The sequence below is a fragment of the Mastomys coucha genome, unplaced genomic scaffold (assembly GCF_008632895.1).
Source record: "Mastomys coucha isolate ucsf_1 unplaced genomic scaffold, UCSF_Mcou_1 pScaffold14, whole genome shotgun sequence".
In the NCBI taxonomy this organism is placed as follows: Eukaryota; Metazoa; Chordata; class Mammalia; order Rodentia; family Muridae; genus Mastomys; species Mastomys coucha.
Genome location: NW_022196896.1, coordinates 50,145,448 through 50,158,631, shown reverse-complemented (window position 1 = coordinate 50,158,631; position 13,184 = coordinate 50,145,448). Strand labels below are relative to the sequence as shown.

The 13,184-nt window shown below is 43.7% G+C and overlaps 1 protein-coding gene across 1 annotated transcript in view; it reads right to left on the bottom strand.

Moving 5' to 3' along the window:
- The window catches only part of LOC116088231 (glutathione S-transferase alpha-5), a 32,995-nt gene extending 20,918 nt beyond the window's left edge, over positions 1-12,077 (bottom strand). Inside the window, exon 1 of the mRNA XM_031366985.1 lies at positions 12,057-12,077. The gene's annotated coding sequence lies outside the window, so the exon portion shown is untranslated. The remainder of the gene's footprint in view (positions 1-12,056) is intronic.
- Positions 12,078-13,184: the final 1,107 nt, after the last annotated feature.

Sequence of the window (13,184 nt, the reverse complement as noted above, 5' to 3'; positions counted from 1 at the left end):
CAGAGAAGAACAAAGACAAGAAGGATCTGTAGCCTCAGAAGCGAGCACATCAAACCCAGAGTATGTGGTTAACCCAGCCATGGCCCCAGCAGCAGGCACTGTTCAGCCCTTTGGCTGTTAAGATGCATTTGATCAAAAGCAGAGATTAGACTCTTGTAGACTCTTTGCTTCTGCATTTCAATGTGAAATCAAGGAAAAGAAGTATTGCTGAGTTCATTTTACGGAACATAGGACCAAAACCTCATTTCCCTAAATTCCTGTGGATAAACAAAAGCCAGCACTCCCCAGGAACTTGGGAAGCCTGAAGCAGGTTCCCACCACCACCACCAAAAGGAGTCATTTCCCTTATTACTGGCAGAAAGCTTTCTGTGGTTCCTAACAGTATTCCAAAAACCATGCTGGCCTCCCTGAGTGTCACAAGTACCTGCTACACATTTCAACGTGCACATTAGCAGCCTAGTCCTCACTTCCTACCCTAAACTTCCCAATCCCCAGCCACTTACTCTCTTAGAACCTTGCTATGTTGACTATGTTCCCTCTTTTGCCCACACTCTCTTCATCTTCCTGTCTGCCTCCTCCAGCCCTTTATGCTCTCCAAAGAGAGCTCGCCCCTCACTCCCCCGCTGCTCTCTTCTCTGTTCCTGCTTCTTTTATAGGCAAGTCCACTCTGGTGGCCATGTTCAGGCTACAGCATTCTCTCTTTGCTATGGACTTTGTCTGATGTCCTCTCTCGTATCTAAAATAAAAACAAGTCCCTCAACCACATCATGGAGTAGTCATATCAGCAGTTTATCTGATTATTAATAAGACCAAAGGAGGCATAAATGGACCCAATTCCAACGGGTTGGGCCACTTCTAACTGAACCAGATTACTGGGTAGAACTCTCCTAAGGAGTGAATTATTTGTTTCTCCTGGCTTTTGCCACCCATTGTAGTCAACTCCAGATTTTAGAACTGACCTCTTAGTTGCTTCTTTCCTCCACCTGCTCTCTCCTGGTAAATGTCTCGTTGGAGTTGCCTGCTCTTACGCTCTTGGTCCCTGGAACCTACTACTAGAAGCCTGCTGCTGCTGATTCCTTGCTCGGGCCCCCTCCTGGAGTGTAATCTGTTTCTAGGAAAGTCACAGTTGGGACAAGCAGGTTCTCTTGCATGACTGGGATCTCATCACATGGGAAGGAATGCCTCTCCTTTGTGATTTGGAGACATATAATTTCCTTTGGACCTGACACCAAGCTAAGGGTTTTCCACATCTGCCACATTGGGCACCCTCATCAGTTTATTGTCATTTTCTCCTAATAAATAAGTCACCTAATGGGACCCTTAAAAATTATATTCAGTGTACAGCTATAGAGATTAGTTTCTAGAGAAGCCTACACAAAATAAACTATTGTTCTACCATTCACTCTTCTATTCAAAACCAAGTCTAAGCTTTACTAACTACTGTATGATGGTTTCAATATGGTTAGCCCAGGGAGTGGCACTATTAGGAGGCGTGGCCTTGTTGGAGTAGGTGTGGCCTTGCTGAAGGAAGCGTGTCAGTGTGGACATAGGTTGTAAGACACTTGTGCTAGCTGCCGGGAAGCCAGTATTCTTCTGTTTGCCTTTGGAACAAGATGTAGAACTCTCAGCTCCTCCTACACCATGCCTACCTGGACACTGCCATGCTCCCTGCCTTGATAATAACAGACTGAACCTCTGAATCTGTAAGCCCTAATTAAATAATGTCCTCATAAGAGTGGTTTTGGTCATGGTCTCTGTTCACAGCAGTAAAACCCTAACCAAGACATACGATATTAGTTGTTGTTTTGATTTGTTTTGTTTTTTAAATAGAAGTGGAAATCTATGGGTAGGTTATGAAATCTGATTTTTTGATGAACTAGAAAAAGGATAGGATGTACCAGAGTGCAGAAGAGGTTAAGTAGATGGATGTGCTTTTAGTTTCAGTGTGTGTATGCTGTATGTGTGGTTATGTGCAGGTCTGTATGCTCATTTGGTCACTGTGAATAATAAGAGGTCTTGACTGAGTCCAGTAAGGTAATTTGGCAGCTCTCCATCTCAGGATGCTTGGAGGTAGGACACAGCAAAGAAATAGACCATAAAAGGCAATGGCTTCTGGGATAGATGGGACCACTGAGGTCATGGGTATAAACTAAACACTGAGGAATCACTGGGTCCAGAGGATCCAGTGCTGGACTTTGGGGAAACACACTTTCCCCCTAAAGCCCCAGAGAGCTCTTAGAGAATAGAATATATCCTCTTGAAGAGTGTTTGATGTTGTGCAGTTGGAAACACTATCCTTGTCTTTACCAAAGTATGTGCACTTGGATTTAAGATAGCAAACTACTTTAAATAGCTTCCCTTAAATGCAGAGCTCCCATGCCCCAAACTTTATGATGAAAATTTTGTTGTAAATATAATCACTCCATTATTTTTACAGCTGTAGAATGTGAGAATGTCATGTTCTTCTTAGCTGGAATGATTCAGAAAAAGAAAGAGAGAGTAAAGTTGTCATGGCTGCAGGCATTTGATTGTTGGGAACACTGAGCCAAGTGGTTCAGATCTGCTCACTAGTCCTATTAGCATCGATAGAGGATCAGGTTACATGGGATTTCATCATAACGCCCTTCACTTGAACATTCGCCAGTTTCCAAACAAGAGCCTTCCAATGGTCAGTTCTCCACCAGGACAAAGGATGTCACACAGCCTCACAGAGTCAACAGAGGATGAGTACCAGAGAGATTGAATGATGTGACACGCCGTCTCACATGTTCCTCAGCCTCAGCCAGCTCTGAGACTCGCTGTGCTGTCAGTAACCATCATGGGGACAGCTCCTGGTGCTCCACCACAGAGGGTTTCATGAAGTTCAGGGAGAAACAACACACTCCAGCTCTCAGAGTATTGGACTCTTCACTTTCTCCTGGTTACAGGTCAGGACTTCTCCACTCTACCCTGGAGCTCTCCCTGAGCTCCATGCTCTCCTGAGCACCTACTGCCCATTTTCCCAGAGTCCTTCAGCCAAATCAGTGTAGGAAGAGGAACTGGAGGAATCATCTAATTCATGAATGCCTTCCTGTTAGCAGAATTTTGGAAATTTCAGGGAAAGAAAAGACTCATAAAAGTTTTCAGTGCTTTACATTGAAACTTAAGGCACTCAGTGTGATGAGCTCTATCTGTCCCTTTAAAAAAATTGGCTTCTGGGTGTGTGGTACATGAATGTAATCTAAGTATTTGGAGGCTGAGGCAGGAGGATAAGAGTTTGAGATATATATTAATCAGATGTCTTAAAATAACAACAAATCAAAATACAAGCAAACAAAAACATGAAAAAAGTTTGAAAAAAAAATGGGCTTCTTTTGAAATGAACAAATCTACACTGCTTCCAGTAGTAAATTAAAAGATTTACATCTTTGGTGAATCCTAGCAACTGGTTAAGGGTGTCACATCTTTAGAGATAGGAGGAAGTCTTGCAGATTGAGTCCCTCCAGCTTTAGAGGCATGTGAACTCAACAGATTTCTAAATCTGAGTCTTACTTTCTCTTCTGATTATAGAGACAATTACACTCTCCCTCCGGGAGCTAATGAGCAATACAATAAATTAATACACATAACATTCTTAACAGAGACATTGCACAAGCATGTTTACCATCGCCTCAGCTCCTGGGAAACTGGTGTGTGTCTGAACACATCAGTCATCATATCCGAAGCAACTACAATGTACCGGGGAATGATTGTCGGATTTCATCCTTTCTCTGTAAGAGTTCTAAGATATCCATATGCCTTGTGGAGACCTGGCAGAGCAGAATGAGTTCAACAGTAACCTCACATATGTTTTAGAAACCTCAATCCATGAATCCTGATTCAGATGATCAAGCAAGTAAGAACCACAAGAGAAGGCACGTGGGGACCCTATCTGTTTCGTGTTGGGACTGGGGAGCTATTCGCCAGATACAGAAGATTTAGGAAGTCTGGCATGTTTCCCTTCCTCCCTTCACATCAGGACCACATCTTATCCAAACTTGCGTAGCATCTTGCCAGCTTGCTCCTCTAAAATGTCTATTCAATATCCTTCTCCACAGACATATTTCCTAGGAATTGTTAGACCTGGTTACTTTGACATCTTGACTTTCAGAAAACTTCACAGTCTTTCTTTTATAATAGGTCCCTTTCCCCTAGTGCTAACATTTGTTCAATGTCATTGTTGACTTCCACAATCTAATGACCTGTGCATTCTAGCTTCCTACCAAACACTCCAGTGTTTGTCCCTCTTATCTATAGTTCTGAGAACTCAGTCCCTTCAGTGGTCCTCAGCCAAAGCTTCTGCTGCTTCCCCACTGCTGAGTTTGGGAAGACCTATTGGGCTGCCTCAGTGTGAGGTTATTTTATACACTTGGACGTTAAAGGTCAGGAATCCCTCTCAACATCCTAAAATGGAGAGCGTAGCTCTTCATAGAAAGGGTAAACCAAAATGGGCAGCGTTGAGTAGCTATTTCCTCTGAATTAAAACACAGTCTCATGGAGGAAAAAAAAACCTAATTCTACAAGTCTATGAAAGCTAAGGAAACCTAAAGCCCCCTCACCATCATTATAAAAACAGTGAACAATTTCTGGGAAGGGATTTTCTTCAGTGTAGTTTTCTACAATTGAGGTAGGAATGTGTAGGAGGCAGATTTTGAGTCATCACCAATGCCTTTGACTCAGCTGCTATAAGTAACCCTAGTCAAGCCCATGGTTCACCAAGATAGATGTGGATAAAATCATTTCTTTCATTTGTCAATGATGCCCTATTTGGGGGAAACAGATAGTTGTTCATGTCTCCACAGGAAAGGTCACACCACTGATAGTGGACTGAGGCTGGGGAACTCTGAGCCTACCTTTCTTCTGCTCTGTGAGGAGATCTTGCATCATACAGAGAGGATGTCACTGATGTTCTACTTAATTAGTGACAAAGACTACACGAAAACCTGCTACTCCTGATATTTACAATTAATTGTTTCTATAGTAATAAATCTCAGTTTAGACTTTCCTAGACTATATAGTTTTATGATATACTGTTGCAGGCAGTAGAAAATGTGGCTTAATGGTGCCAGCCTCAGCAGCTTGAAGAGTTTTATTCAAAGACTCAATTCAATGAAATCTGCAGTTATTGGACTTATGCCCTGGAAAAGATTTTCAGGAGGTCAGCATAAAGCAAAGTTGTAGTTCAATTAGAAAAGGTCCTGCCTTCCACTCACAGTTAAGGGAACAGGTTGAAAGAACCTACAAGCTGGAATGGGGAAGAGGGGCTGAGAACTGCAGTCCTCTTGACATGACATGGCCATTGCACATTTGAAGTCATAGCTGCCATGGTTACCTATACAAAATCAAGCTGGTTAAAATTCTAGTATTGGGGGTAAAGGATTCCAGTGGTCCATCCCTAATTGAAGAGCTATTGGCAGCTCGTGGCAGATGGGGCAGGCTCAGTACCTTCCCTTACAGGGTGGGGAGTGGGAGTGACTTTGGTAGGTTTCTCCTGACCTAGTGGATGTATCCATTCATATTTGGGCAAAACTAATTGGACTCAGTTGGTAGTAAAACAAGAAGGTGACAGGAGTTTGGGAAGGTGATGTGCTTGAGAGGTGAAGCAGGTAGAGTTGGAAGAAAAGAGGAAGGGAGTGTAGACTGAACATAGCCAGAATACCTTGCACATATAATGAAAGAATATACATGAAATAAACTGAAGAGTCACTGCCTAAAGATGGTTTTGGTATAGATTTAACTAGAGAGAGCAGTGGCAGTAGGGATTGGGAGAGATAAAGGAAAATAGAGAGAGGAGGATGACTATTTGGGAGCAAGGAAGGGCAGTGGCTGAACAGAGAGGGCAAGACAGTAGCAAAAATAAATATGGACAAAGTATAATGGTATACTCGATTGAAAATATCTTAATGAACTCAGTTACTTTATGTAGCTACTGTAGGCTCTACTTTTCTGAAAAAGGAAGGAATAATTGTATATACCCAACTATGGGCAGTTAGGTAGATAGATAGATAGATAGATAGATAGATAGATAGATAGATAGATAGATAGATCTGTTAGCTATTCAAATAGTGGTATTAGATTTGAATTATAATTATCTAAAGAATTTATAGTTTAGACAACATGTTTAGGCATGCTTACTTTTATTCAAAGATTCCTCCCCTCCAATAAACTAGATTGTGTGTGGTTTATCAGGCATCTTCCACCAGTATGTGGTTTATAAGGCATATTGTACTAGTTTTTAGACTGATAAGATAGAATACAAGTCAAAAAAAGGTCAATGATCAAGACACTTTGCTTTGACAATAAACATAATTCATAATCTTAAATCTCAGCCAGCAGAGGTAAGGAGCTCATTTCTCTTCCTTGCATCTAATTCTCTTTGTCTTGCCTCATTATCACAATTCACAGTTGCACATTAATATCTTCTATACAAAAAGCAACTCTAGCATAAGTGTTGAGTAAACGGTCCAAGCCACTTTTAGGCAATAAAACGTACCAATTGCTGAGCACAGAAACTAGCCAGTCTCTGAGCACAAAATTCCACCAATCCCTGGGCTTGCACTATCCTCAGGACTTAAAATCATACCAATCCCCACCTTGGAAATCTCCACCCTGGAATATCCCAACCCTAAGAAACCCTAAATAAAATCCGTCTCTTTCTCAGTTCCCTGTTGCTCCTACCCTGGAGCAAGGGCGGCCACCCTTGTGAATCTCTCCCAATGACTCTCTTGTGTGAGGTTTTATGTGTAGTGTAACTGTGTTATTCCTTAGCTCCGTACTGTTAGCAAGCCATTCCCTTCAAAACTGCATCATTCCCATAGGGGAAACCTTTCCTCTCAGAACAGTGTCACTACCATAGGGGATCTTCCCCCTCAGAGCTGTAACTACTCCATTGGGAACATCTTTTCCCTCAAAGTTGTCACACTTACATTGGTGCTATACATCAGATTGGCCTGTACTCCTGCTTGGGGTCTAAGCCTTGCTGGGACTCTATCCCTCATCTTCAGTCCACCTGCAACGACAGACTCACCTTCCAGACTCACTGATCGCTTGGCACCCCATCCTTTTCGGTTGGGTATAAAAGCTTTCCTGAGTCTGAGCAAGTAATTGTTGAGCATCTGACATACCTCTGGTACCCCCAGAGATAACCCCAGCATGGTAGTTAAGGCTACGCTGCCTCCCTTTACCTGACCCTGACCTTGCCCCTTACCGCTGGAACTGCAATCCTGCAGTTAACTTCCTTAGGTCCAATCAGGCTATTTTGCCCCATCCTGGCCTCTTCTGTCTCCCTTGCAGAGCTGGCAATAATCCTACAGATCCTCTAGACCCATTCCATACCCTTCCTCAGACTTGGTATTTTATCCTCACGCGTGGCCTCCACAAAAACCCTAGTATCAGGCACGAGTCTCTGCTTAGGCTTAGCCAGGCTAAACCCCTAAGTGGTGATGATCCACTCAAAGAATCATGTCTTCCCCCACTCCTCCCTGAGTCCTGAGGATACCCACAAACACAGGCTGCAGTGACACTTTTCTTCCCCGCTCTCATCCATGGGACCCTTTCCCTTCCCCTTGGGATGCCTTTTAGAAAACCTCCAGCCTCTCCACGTGGCACCCGATCTGAAGGGCTCCAAATTTATTTGCTTTTGCAATTGAATCTGGACTTAGATAATCTACCCCTTAGATAATCAATCCAAAATGTTGCCTAATGACATCCTAGATCTCAATATTATTCAGGGCCTCTACAAATACTGTGGGTGATAAGGGAAATGGAAAGAGATTCCCCATTGCCTATATTCAAGCTTTCTCTTTTCTCCACTCCAAGGCATTTGTTTCTGTATAGTCTTTCTGCACACACACACACACACACACACACACACACACACTCATTGCTGGCTAGTGAGTCACTCAGCTCCTTGCACTATCCTCTATTGTCAGAGCTCATTTTTTTCCCTATCTTTAAGCCTTGTTTGCTCTCATCTTACTGGGTTCATTTTCATAGGGGATCAGGTGTCTTTAGGTATGAGCAACAGTGTACTGTTGTCTTAAGCTATCCCTCCCACCATGCCTATAGGAATTTCTCATTTTTCTTTTCTTTCTTTTTTTTTCCTGAGACAGGGTTTCTCTGTATAGGCCTGGCTGTTCTGGAACTCACTCTGTAGACCAGGCTGGCCTCAAACTCAAAAATCCACCTGCCTCTGCCTCCCAAGTGCTGGGATTAAAGGTGTGCGCCACCATGCCTGGCTTCACTTTTCTATCTTAGATCTCAAGGATACCTTCTTTACCAGGCCTCTAGATTCTCAGACACAAAGTATTATTGCCTTTACTTAGACCAACCCGATTCTCACCTCTCAACCCTGCTCATAGGGACTGCCCTGTCCCAGGGTTCTGGGACAGCCCACATCTAGCCTCTGGCTTATTCTCTTTGTCTTTTCCTAAACCTAAGCTTATAAAAATACCTGGATGACCTCCTTTGTAGTTTATCCCTGCAAATTAGCCAGGACAACACCTTACGAAACTTTGTATTTGGCTAGGGATAAAAGGTCTCGCCCTTTAAGGTCCAGATGTCCACCCCTCAGGATTCTTATCTGGGATTAATTATTACCCAGCTCACAAGGTCACTACCGTAGATAGAAAACACTTAATCCATTCTCTCACAGTCTCCACCATCAAGGATAAAGTTCTATCCTTCCCAGGGATGACTAGTTTCCTAGGCTCTTGGACTCCTTCCTTCTCTCTTCTCACTCTCCCTCTATACAAGGCAGCCCTTGGCCTCTCGAAAAACCCCTCCTTGCACCCATCATTAAACTCTTTTGTAAGCTTCAAAAGGATGCTTTCTAGGCCCCAGCTCTATATCTTCCAGATTTGGCTCACCCCTTCTCATTCCATGTTGTAGAGAACGAAGGATAAGCCTTTGTGGTCCTGGGCCACCAACTGGGGCCTTCCTTAGCTCCCATAGCATACTTATCCAAAAGCTGATCATACTACCCAATGATGGGCATGCTCTGGCCATAGCCAGACTGCTTATATGCTAATCAAAGAGTCTAACCTTCAGGTCTTTTCTCAGCTATACCATCTGGCTCTTAAAGCAGTACTCCCTTCTCCAGTTCTCTCTTTCCAGGTAGAGGATGACAACACTTACCTTTCAGCGATGCCATGTCTCATCATTTCAAACTGACTCAAGATGCGGACAGACTCTCTTAAGGTGTGCATGGATCACTGTTTCCGCTGGATTCTGCCGTCCTATCTGTTTCTAAATTCTAGAGTTTGTCTTTTCAGCCACTTCACCTCTCCGCCTTCCCTAACTATCCATCTCTCTCCACCTACTCAGTAAGTCTCCTCTCTCTGGCCCCTGGAGCCTGCTTCACCCTCTGGAGCCCTACTACTTGGGCAAGTTAATAAGACACTTTGTTTCCCTCCAGCTATTTGAACCTTCCTGTTTCCTTGTATCCTCCCCTCAGGAGCGGCCTGCTAAGCCCCACAGCTTCTCTAGGCCCTTCCTGTCTCTCAGCTCCCATTTGGAAGGTATAGACACTCCCTCTCTCAGAGTTCATTTTGTGACCCTTCTTCTCTTCCTCCTCAGACTCAAATTTTATTAAAGCCTCCCTCTGCCACTACAAAGAGCTTGACCTCGGGACAGTTCAGTGGCCCAAACTGCCATGGTCAATTTTCAACGGTGGCAACTTCTGTCACTGCACAAACAATGGATCTAAAAACATTTTATGTCTAAACTTGCTCTCTCCTTCTCTATGTCTTCCTATCTACACCTGCCAGGGGTAGCTTTTACATATAGATGTTTCATTTTCCAAGAGGCCCTCCTCCCCTCTTGGGTCAGAAACTTAAAGAGGATACTCCCATTGCTCCTACAAATACCACGGGACAAACCTGGGCTGTCCTAATTGTAGATGAGCAACTAAATAACACCCCAGCTGGCCACTTTTGAGAATGTTGGTTGTGTGTCCCGTCTGGGTCAAGCTTACCATTCGTGGCCTCACCCACTGGCTTATCAGACTCTGTATCTTGCTATTCCACTATTGCATTAAGCCAACTATCATGACCCCCACTCATCTTTCCCACATCTCTCTTTCTCTCTCTGGTATCATAGACTGCTTCCACTCCTCAGGGATACACTGGATTCCTCAGACTATGATGATGCCCTCACCCTGAGCAGCACCACCCAGCCCCTATGTCTGGAAGCTAGAAAGCCCTGGTTCTCTGAAGCATTCATATTTACCACTGCCCCCTCCCATAGGTAGTCTGAGACTTGTACCCTGGTTTTCCTTTTCCCACCATTAGGAGTGGTCCCTGAGAGGATCTCTGGCCAGTTCCCATCTCTGAGCTTGTACTGGCATGGTACAAGAAGAGAGTGATTCAGGTCTTTTTCCTTCTTGTGACCCTGGAAATAACTGCTGGCATTGTTACTGGAAACCATGGCTGACTATTTTCCTTACTACCTATTATCAGTTTTCCTCTCAGTCCATCCAGGACCTCCAATGGGGGGCTCAGACCACCTTCATCCTCCAGGGCCAAATTGACCCACTGGCCACCGTGGTACTACAAAATCAGAGAATATTCAATTTACTAACAGCAGAGAGGTGGTCTTTGTCTCTTGCTCAAGGAGAGATGTTGCTTTTATGTTAACCAATTGGTTATAATAAAGAATAAGATGTGGCAAATCCAGACAGATCTCCAAAAACGTAAGAGCTCAATGGCTTTGGCCAGTGACTCACTGACAGTTTAATAAGGAATTAGATACTGCCTTTCTTAACCCCTTTCTCCTCCTTTTCTCTCTTTCTTTCTTTTCTTATAAAGATTTATCTTTTTATTTCATGTATATGAGTACACTGTTGCTGTCTTCAGACACACCAGAAGAGGGCATCAGTTGCCCATTACAGATGGTTGTGAGCCACTATGTGGTTGCTGGGAATTGAACTCAGGAGCTCTGGAAGAACAGTCAGTGCTCTTACCTGTTGAGCCATCTCTCCAGCCCTCTCCTCTTTTTCTTAATCTTACTAGTTACACAATGCCTTATAAACTTCTTGTCTAGATTTCTTTAACAAGAGATATGAAAGATTTCTAATCAGACTTTTATTCTGTTGCTATTATACAATGGCCAGTCCCCTAGCTACTGAGATAGAGGCCAGTGACTACCAAGTGTACCCTAATGATAAAGATCGGGCTCACATATGTTAAATAAATAAATGTCTTTAAAAAAAAATCTAATGGTGAAGATCAAGTTTGCCCCAAGAACATTGGTACCCCCAATCAGAAGAAAGTAGTCTAATGAAAATGTTGCCCGCTTCCCTAACACCTGGTTGTTTAATAATAATAATAACAATAACAACAACAACAACAACAACAACGAGGGACTGTAAGGTAAAAGGTATGAGCCCACTTCCAGATGACAGAGGTTACCCAAACCCACTACTCCCTGAGCATGAAAACCTATCAACTCCTAAGCACAAAATTGCCACCAATCCCCCTGGACTTGCTCCAAGTTCAGGACTTGAAATCTTACTAATCTTCACTCGGGAAATCTCCACCTTGGAAAACTGCTTCCCTCACAAAATTCTTTCTCCTGTCAGTTCTCACTCTAGCAGAGGCAGCAGCCACCTTCTCATATCCCTCCCAATAAATCTCCAGTGCGAAGTTTGTTGTGCAGTGTGGTTCTGTGGTATTACTTGGCTCCCAAGTGCTGGGATGCCTCTCTCTTCAGAGCTGCAACATTTCTATAGGGGAAACCTTTGCCCTCAGAGCTATAGCACTTGCATCAGGGAAACCTCCGCTCAGAGGTGAAACACACTGAGTCCCGTGCTTCTCTTCCCTGGACATAATTGCAGTTTGTCTAGGCTATTACCTCCTATTGTCTACTTATGCAGTTAACTTGTCTCTTACCATTAAATTCTCATGGCCCAATTACCTAAATCCTTTATGTTTACATCTCTGTAACAATGGACCCTACAGAAATGGATGACAGTGAGAGAGAGAGAGAGAGAGAGAGAGAGAGAGAGAGAGAGAGAGAGAGGGATTTGATTCAGTACTTACCCAGTTAAAAAGCTGTTCCCTCTAACAAGCTAGCTCCACCCTATGTAAGAGTTCCTGCTGTTTTGTAGGCTACTTATTAAATTTGAACAAGCCCTTCCCAGTTAAGGGTAAAAGCTACTCCCACAGTGTTCAGAGGCCAGAAATTTAGATAAGGGAATAGAAGAAAATGCAAAGTCATGCCTGAGTTGCTAAAGAGTTGGTTAATGTGTTTCTTTCTCAATGCCAATGGAAAGCTGGAAGAACCTGTTTGAGACCGATTTAACCCTTTGGCTGTCAATGAGGCTGAATTTCTCTAAGAAACATCCTGTGAGGTTTCATAGCTGGCAGGCAAGGGCTAAGGCAGGTGGGAAATTCTCTGTTTATAAGCTGGGAGATGCTGGAAATAGCACACTGGTGGCACCAGGTAGTGTTTTTGTCCCCTGGGCCACCAGGTAAGGTACAGAAGACAACTTGTTGGAAACAAGCAAAAGAGCCTCATTCGAAGTACTACTTGTTTTCAGACTCCATTTAATTACAAGAAAAAACTAAACTCAAGGTGCCAGGGCCAAGGGGAGCTGATCAGCTTCTGCTGTAAGGAAACAGTTGTCTGAGTCCAGACATCTCAAAGACAACTTCTCCATCTTGCTGGCAAGGTCAAACTAAGTTCATCCTCCCAGGATGAGGAATCAACTCCACTCCCGACTGATGGAAACTCCCTTGCTCAATCCCTTATGTCAAAGTATGATTGGACAATGCTATAGCCCACCCAGCACTCCATCTCTTTATGATTTCATACTATAAATATGATGGACAACGTCCTTTCAGGTTCATAGTTCAGCTCGCAAGCCTGGTCTGTGGCCCTGATCAAACAGTAGTGGTTTGATTACAATAAATTGTTCTATTGGATATTTTATTTATTTACATTCTAAATGTTATCCCCTTTCCCAGTTTCCCCTCCACATACCCCCTATCCTATACCCCCTCCTCCTGCTTCTGTGAAGGTGTTCCCTCACACACACACTCGCACCTCACTGCCCTAGCATTCCCCTACCCTGGACCATGAAGCCTTCTTAGGACCAAAGGCCTCTCCACCCATTGATGCTAGATAAGGCCATCCTCTGTTACAAATGCAGCTGGAGCCATGGGTCC